We start from the raw sequence: 6,656 nt of genomic DNA, 5'->3' as shown, positions 1-6,656 counted from the left end.
TAACTTCTTCAACCGACATCCGTTTTCGCCCATCTTTTTTCTCGTTATGCTACTCTTAACGAGATCTTCGATTCTCGTTTAGGTGGTGTCGGCTAAAAATCACTCGATCTAATATTCGAATTTCGGGTTGTACATTGCTATTCTGAAACTTCGAAAAATCGTAACTTCTTCATACGAAGTCAGCTTTGGGCGTTCTTTTTATCGATGTTCTTAATTTAACATATTCTACGACTTTCGTTTAGATCGCTAAGGCTAAATCTCGCTCTATCGTAAATTGACTATTTACGCTTTCCGGTATCGTGCCCGTTCTGTCGCGAAACTTTGACGGGTCATAACTTCTTCGTTATAACTCGGATTTCAGCGTTCTTTATATTTACGAAAACCTTGAGACATATTCTACAACTTTATGTAGAGATATCGGGATTATCTCACACTTTAATTTTGTGCTTATTTTTATTCTTTATTAATTATACATTTATAATAATAAACACATAAACACACATAATTCACATAATACTCAACTATTTCATCTTTATTACTTCAAAAAGAGTTACAAGAGTTGACCTAGACTATTACATTGACAAAAATGCTTAGCCCTGAAACCCGAGCATTACAATTCTCTCCCCCTTAGGATGATTCCGTCCCGAAATCATGCATCAGCAAACAGATGTGGATAGCGACTCATCATGTCATCCTCTGTTTCCCAAGTGAGATTCGGCCCATTCGAATGTTTCCATCGGACTAGCACTAAGTCGACCATCTTGCGTCGTAACTTCTTAATCTTACGGTCAACAATTTCCTTGGGCTCTTCGATCAGCCTTTTATTCTCATCCATCCTTAACTCTGAGATTGGAATTATGTCGGGAACATCTCTTATGAATTTCCTCAAATAATACACATGGAAGGTGTTATGAATACCATTGAGTTCTTCGGGAAATTCCAGCTTGTAAGCTTGATTCCCAATCTTCTGAAGAACTTTGAACGATCCAATAAACCTCGGACTCAACTTTCCTCTTTTCCCAAATCGTTTAAGTCCCTTCCACGATGAGACTTTAAGCAAAACGGAATCCCCAACTTCGAAGGTTATCGGTCGTCTTTTCTTGTCGGCATAGCTCTTCTGACGATCTTGGGCTGCTAACATTCTTTCCCTAATCACCTTCAATTTCTCAGCACTCTCATGGACTATCTCGAGGCCCATAAACTGCTTCTCTCCTGCTTCAAGCCAACAAGACGGCGTACGACACTTCTGTCCATACAAGGCTTGATAAGGTTCCATCTTGATGCTCGAGTGAAAACTATTGTTGTAGGAAAATTCTACTAGAGGTAAGTGCTCGTCCCAATTCCCTTGGAATTCGAGGGTACATGCTCTCAACATATCTTCCAGCGTCTGAATCGTTCTTTCGCTCTAACCATCAGTTTGCGGATGGTAAGCAGTACTCAAACACAACTTTGTACCCAACTCCTCTTGTACACTCCTCCAAAACCTTGACGTGAAACGACTATCACGATCTGACACAATCGTAAGAGGGACACCGTGAAGTCTTACAATTTCCTTCACGTAAGCATTGGCGAGCTTATCCATAGACCACTTTTCCTTGGCGGCTATGAAGTGTGCACTCCTGGTGAAACGATCCACGACTACCCAAATCATGTCGTGTCCGTTCTTCGTTTTGGGCAGTTTAGTCATAAAATCCATGGTGATGTCTTCCCATTTACCCATGGGTACAGCTAAGGGTTCTAAACACCCATACGGTTTTTGATGTTGTGCCTTAACCCTCGTGCACGTTACGCACTCGGCCACATACTTCGCAACATCGAGCTTCATCGTCGGCCACCAGTAGTAGGGTTTTAGGTCCCTATACATTTTAGTGCTACCGGGATGAATCGAGTACATGATCTTGTGTGCTTCTTCCATTAGAAGATCTCTTATTCCTCCCGTCTTAGGTACCCAGATTCGATCTTGGAATACCTTCAGTCCTCGACTATTTGTTCCGAATACTAACGTTTTGCCCAAACGTTCTTCCTTTCGGTCATTCTACCCTAAAGCTTCTTGTTGAGCTTTCCTGATACTTTCCACAATTGTCGAGACGACTTCAATTCTTAACGCTCTTGGCCTTTTCCTTTCAAGATTGACTTTCCGACTGAGAGCCTCAACAACAATATTTGCTTTACCCGGGTGGTAAAGTATCTCACAGTCGTAGTCCTTGAGAAGTTCTAGCCAACGTCGTTCCCTCATGTTCAACTCCTTCTGATTAAAGAGATACTGGAGACTCTTATGATCAGTGAAGAGCTTGCACTTCGTGTCGTAGAGGTAATGTCTCCATATCTTTAAGGCGAATACTATCGCTGCCAACTCCAGATCATGAGTGGGGTAGTTATTTTCGTGCTCTTTCAATTTTCGAGATGCGTATGCTATCACCTTTTCTCTTTGGGTCAGAACACAACCCAACCCGACTCCAGATGCATCACAGTAAACCGCGAAATCTTCGACTCCATCGGTTAGAGAAAGTATCGGTGCTTCACATAACTTCTTCTTTAGCTTCTCGAACGCCTCATCGTGTTTCTCACTCCATGTATACGTAGCTCCTTTATGGGTCAAAGCTGTTAATGGAGCAGTTATCGAAGAAAAGCCTTGGATAAATTGTCGGTAATATCCGGCTAATCCTAGAAAGCTTAGCATCTCCGTGGGACTCTTCTGACGTTCCCACTTCATTACAGCCTCGATCTTGGCGGGGTCAACCATTATTCCCTCTTGGTTAACAACATGACCCAAGAATTGGACTTCCCGTATCCAAAAGTCGCATTTGGAGAACTTTGCAAAAAGCTTCTCCTTCTTTAACACCTCCAACACTTCTCGTAGATGCTTGCCATGCTCCTCCTGGCTTTTCGAGTAGATGAGAATGTCGTCGATGAACACTATCACAGATTTATCGAGGAATGGTTTACAAACCCTATTTATCAAATCCATGAATGGTGCGGGAGCATTGGTTAGTCCGAATGACATAACCAAGAACTTGTAGTGTCCATATCTTGTTCTCAATGCAGTCTTCTCAATATCCTGCTCTCTCACCTTCAGCTAATGATATCCTGACCTAAGATCGATCTTTGAGAACTAGCTCGAACCTTGCAGCTGATCGAATAGGTCATCAATCCTCGGCAATGGATACTTGTTCTTCACTGTTGCCTTATTCAGCTCTCGGTAGTCTATGCACATCCTCATGCTTTCGTCCTTCTTCTTTACGAATAACACCGGAGCTCCCCAAGATGATGAACTAGGTTGAATGAAACCGCTGTCCAACAGCTCCTGAAGTTGCATCATGAGCTCCTTCATCTCCTTCGGTGCTAATCGGTAAGGTGCCTTTGCTATCGGTATTGTTCCTGGTAATAAGTCTATACGAACCTCCACTTTCCTATCAAGTGGTAATCCGGGAAGATCTTTGGGAAAGACTTCCGGATAATCACACACAACCGGTATATTCTGCACCTCTTTCTTCTCCTTCTTAGCATCGATTATGAATGCCAAGTACGATGCACATCCCTTGGACAAACATTTCCTGGCTTTCATCAGGGAGATGATTCCAGAATTCACTCTGCGTTTATCCCCGTACACCATAAATGATTCCTTTCCGGGTGGGTTCACCCTTACTATCTTCTTTCGGCATAATATCTCGGCATCGTTGGCGCTAAGCCAATCCATACCCAAAACGATGTCGAAACCGTTTAACTCTATGGGTAATAATTTCTCATGGAATTCGTTTCCGTTTAGGTCAATGACGATGTTCCTAATACGATTACTAACAGGTATGAATTTGGCACTAGCAACTTCTACAATCAGGGCATTATCTAGTTTTTCTATAGGCAATGCTAATTTCGCACCAAATTTATGCGACACAAAGGAGTAGTTTGCTCCGGAATCAAATAGTATATTTGCAGGAAAACCATTTACAAGAAAGGTACCTGAAGCGACGTCTGCTGCCTCCTTTGCAGCCTCGAGCGTTATCTGGAAGGCTCTCGCCTTCGGCTTTGGTGGTATGTTGGGTCTTCCTGCCTCCTTCTTCTTCGAGAAGTCCTTCAAAATGTGCCCTTCTTCATTACACCCATAACAGGCCTTCTAGTTGAGGGTGCATTCATTGGCATAGTGCCCAGGCTTTCCGCATTTGTAACAAGTGACCCCTCCATCACACTTCCCAGAATCTACTCTTCTTGTTGGACTTCGAGGATCTATCGAACTTCCGTTTCTCACCAACCTCAGCCCTTTCTAGACCTCTTTCCTTTTGTTGGGTCTCCACGTTCTTAGCTGCTCGAACAGCTGATTTCAGAGTGGTTGCCATCTTGACTGTTGGGCTAAAGTCAGCCGAAAGTCCGTTTGCAAATTTCTCAATTTTAGAAAGTTCGGTTGGCACTAGGTATAGAAACAACTTCATCTTTTCCATAAATGCAGCAGCATAGTCATCGATGCTCATTCTCCCCTTCTTCAAATTTTGGAACTCATTGTTCAAATCAATCAGGTCTATCTCTGAACAGTACTGCGCCTTCAGTTTTTCCAAGAAGTCATCCCATGACATTTTCAGACTTCTCCTCGTGGCATTGTATCTGCCAATAGCTTCCACCAGCTCAAGACTCCAGTTTTCAATTGTCTCACAGCGAAGACAGTCTTCTGCTTCTCGCTGCAGTCGCAGCTCTCAAACACCATTTCCATCTAGGAGATCCAGTCCATAATCTCAACAGGATTTGGGCTTCCTGAGAGACTTGGTGGTTTCGCACACAAGAAATTTTTGTACATCCGCCCATCCTTGTTGTTTCTCCCTTCTGGGCCATCCCTTTGCTCACCTTGAGTCCTTATTTGACTCAGTTGACGGCTACAGTTCCCTTCCTCAGATGGCTCGGGAATTGGCTCTGTCGGTTCAACATGTATGGTAGGTTCGTCCATATTCTCGTGGAACATCCGTCTCATTTCTTCCCTTTGTTCAGCTAGCATAGCCTGGATCATGGCTTGAACTCCAGCCATGGTAACTGGCTCAAGTGCAACTTCTTCAACAATAGATATTTGCTGAACCACTGGGGGTTGGTTCCTACCTCCATTTGCGTTCACGTTTCCGCTACGGGTCCTTGCCATCTTGATCTATACACCGAATAAGGTGAATTTAGATCTTTATTTAGGATAGACATTTAAATCGTCCTTATCACTCCGAAATGTTTACATGCTAGTTCTAATATCGTAGTCGTACGTTTAGAATCCTAAACACATAAGGTTTCCAGATCCGGTCGGCAACAGACCATAGATCAGAACAAAATAACAGCATATCATGCATAAAGCATTTAGCACATAAAAGCATTTTAGGCACAATTCCTAAAATAAGCTAGTGCTCACACCTCACAATCATCGCTTAGCATTATAAATTTAAGTCTAGAAATCCTACAAATTCCTAGTTTGCCTAAACTAATACTCTGATACCAACTGTGACATCCCCAAAATCACGGCCAGAAAAGACCAGTTTTGTTTATACTTTATTTCAAAATCAGAGTTACCTTTTAATAAAAGGGTTGCGGAATTTGTCCCACAACAATAATATGATAAAGATTTATCAAAAGCATTTCCATAGAAATGTATTTCATTAAAAGACTCGGGATGTCATGTTCGTACAGATCAAAAGTATAAACAGTACAATATAAGCCTTACTACGTTATTTCATATCTACAGGCCTATATCGGTAATCCCTCGTCCAAAACATCACACCTATGCTCATGCGCTACTACCTGTAATACATAAAACTGAGTGGGTCATGCTTGGGAGCCTAGTGAGCACATAGGATTTTCAACCCACAATAAATAAGTTTATTAATTTCATCAATCAACAATAACCCGATTACCCGTTCCCGTTATCCTCACTTTACGTCCCCTAAACACCTATCATAAGGGACCTAGCCTAAGGATCATCGTTGGGATGGACACTACTGCTAAGGGGATTCCTCAACAATAAATGTCCTAATAGGCAACCATGTGGGGGATGGAGTACACCGGTGAACACATCGTTCACAACACCTACAGGTTGCGAGCCTGCTAGTGTTCCACTGGACTGTCTAGAAGAGTCTGTGGTCGTCATCTATACTCCGCTAGATGACTAGATCAACAACAACAACATTGAGGCCTCTCATCATTTTATCACACATCGTCTTATTACATCTACCCATGTTTTACCCCAACATTTTTGTAGACATAAAATACATATACAGTTTAAATCATTTAAAACTAGTATAAAAACATTCATCCAGCATAGATAACAAGTATACAGATAATATGCACACATAGCACGTAATATATAAAATACTTCATATCTATGTGTAAGATGAAAGTAACTATGCACTCACTTGATTAGGTGGTGACTCAGCACTCGGACAGTGCTTCGATACTCTCAAAATGATATTCCTTCGATAAAACCTAGTATCGATACCACTAGGGTTTAGTTTAACGATAACCGCAACAAATTAGTTATTTGACTATTATTATTATTATATAACTGTTAATAACACTCAATATAACTCATAATAATAGCCCAAATAATTATTTTAAGGACCTAATAACATTCCTATAATTATTTGAAAGCTATATTAAAAATTGCTTAAGCGTAGCACACTTATAGCGAATTTTATCTAAAA

Source organism: Lactuca saligna, chromosome 2, assembly GCF_052625555.1.
Source record: "Lactuca saligna cultivar CGN05327 chromosome 2, ASM5262555v1, whole genome shotgun sequence".
In the NCBI taxonomy this organism is placed as follows: domain Eukaryota; kingdom Viridiplantae; phylum Streptophyta; class Magnoliopsida; order Asterales; family Asteraceae; genus Lactuca; species Lactuca saligna.
Note: the sequence above shows the minus strand (reverse complement) of the source record.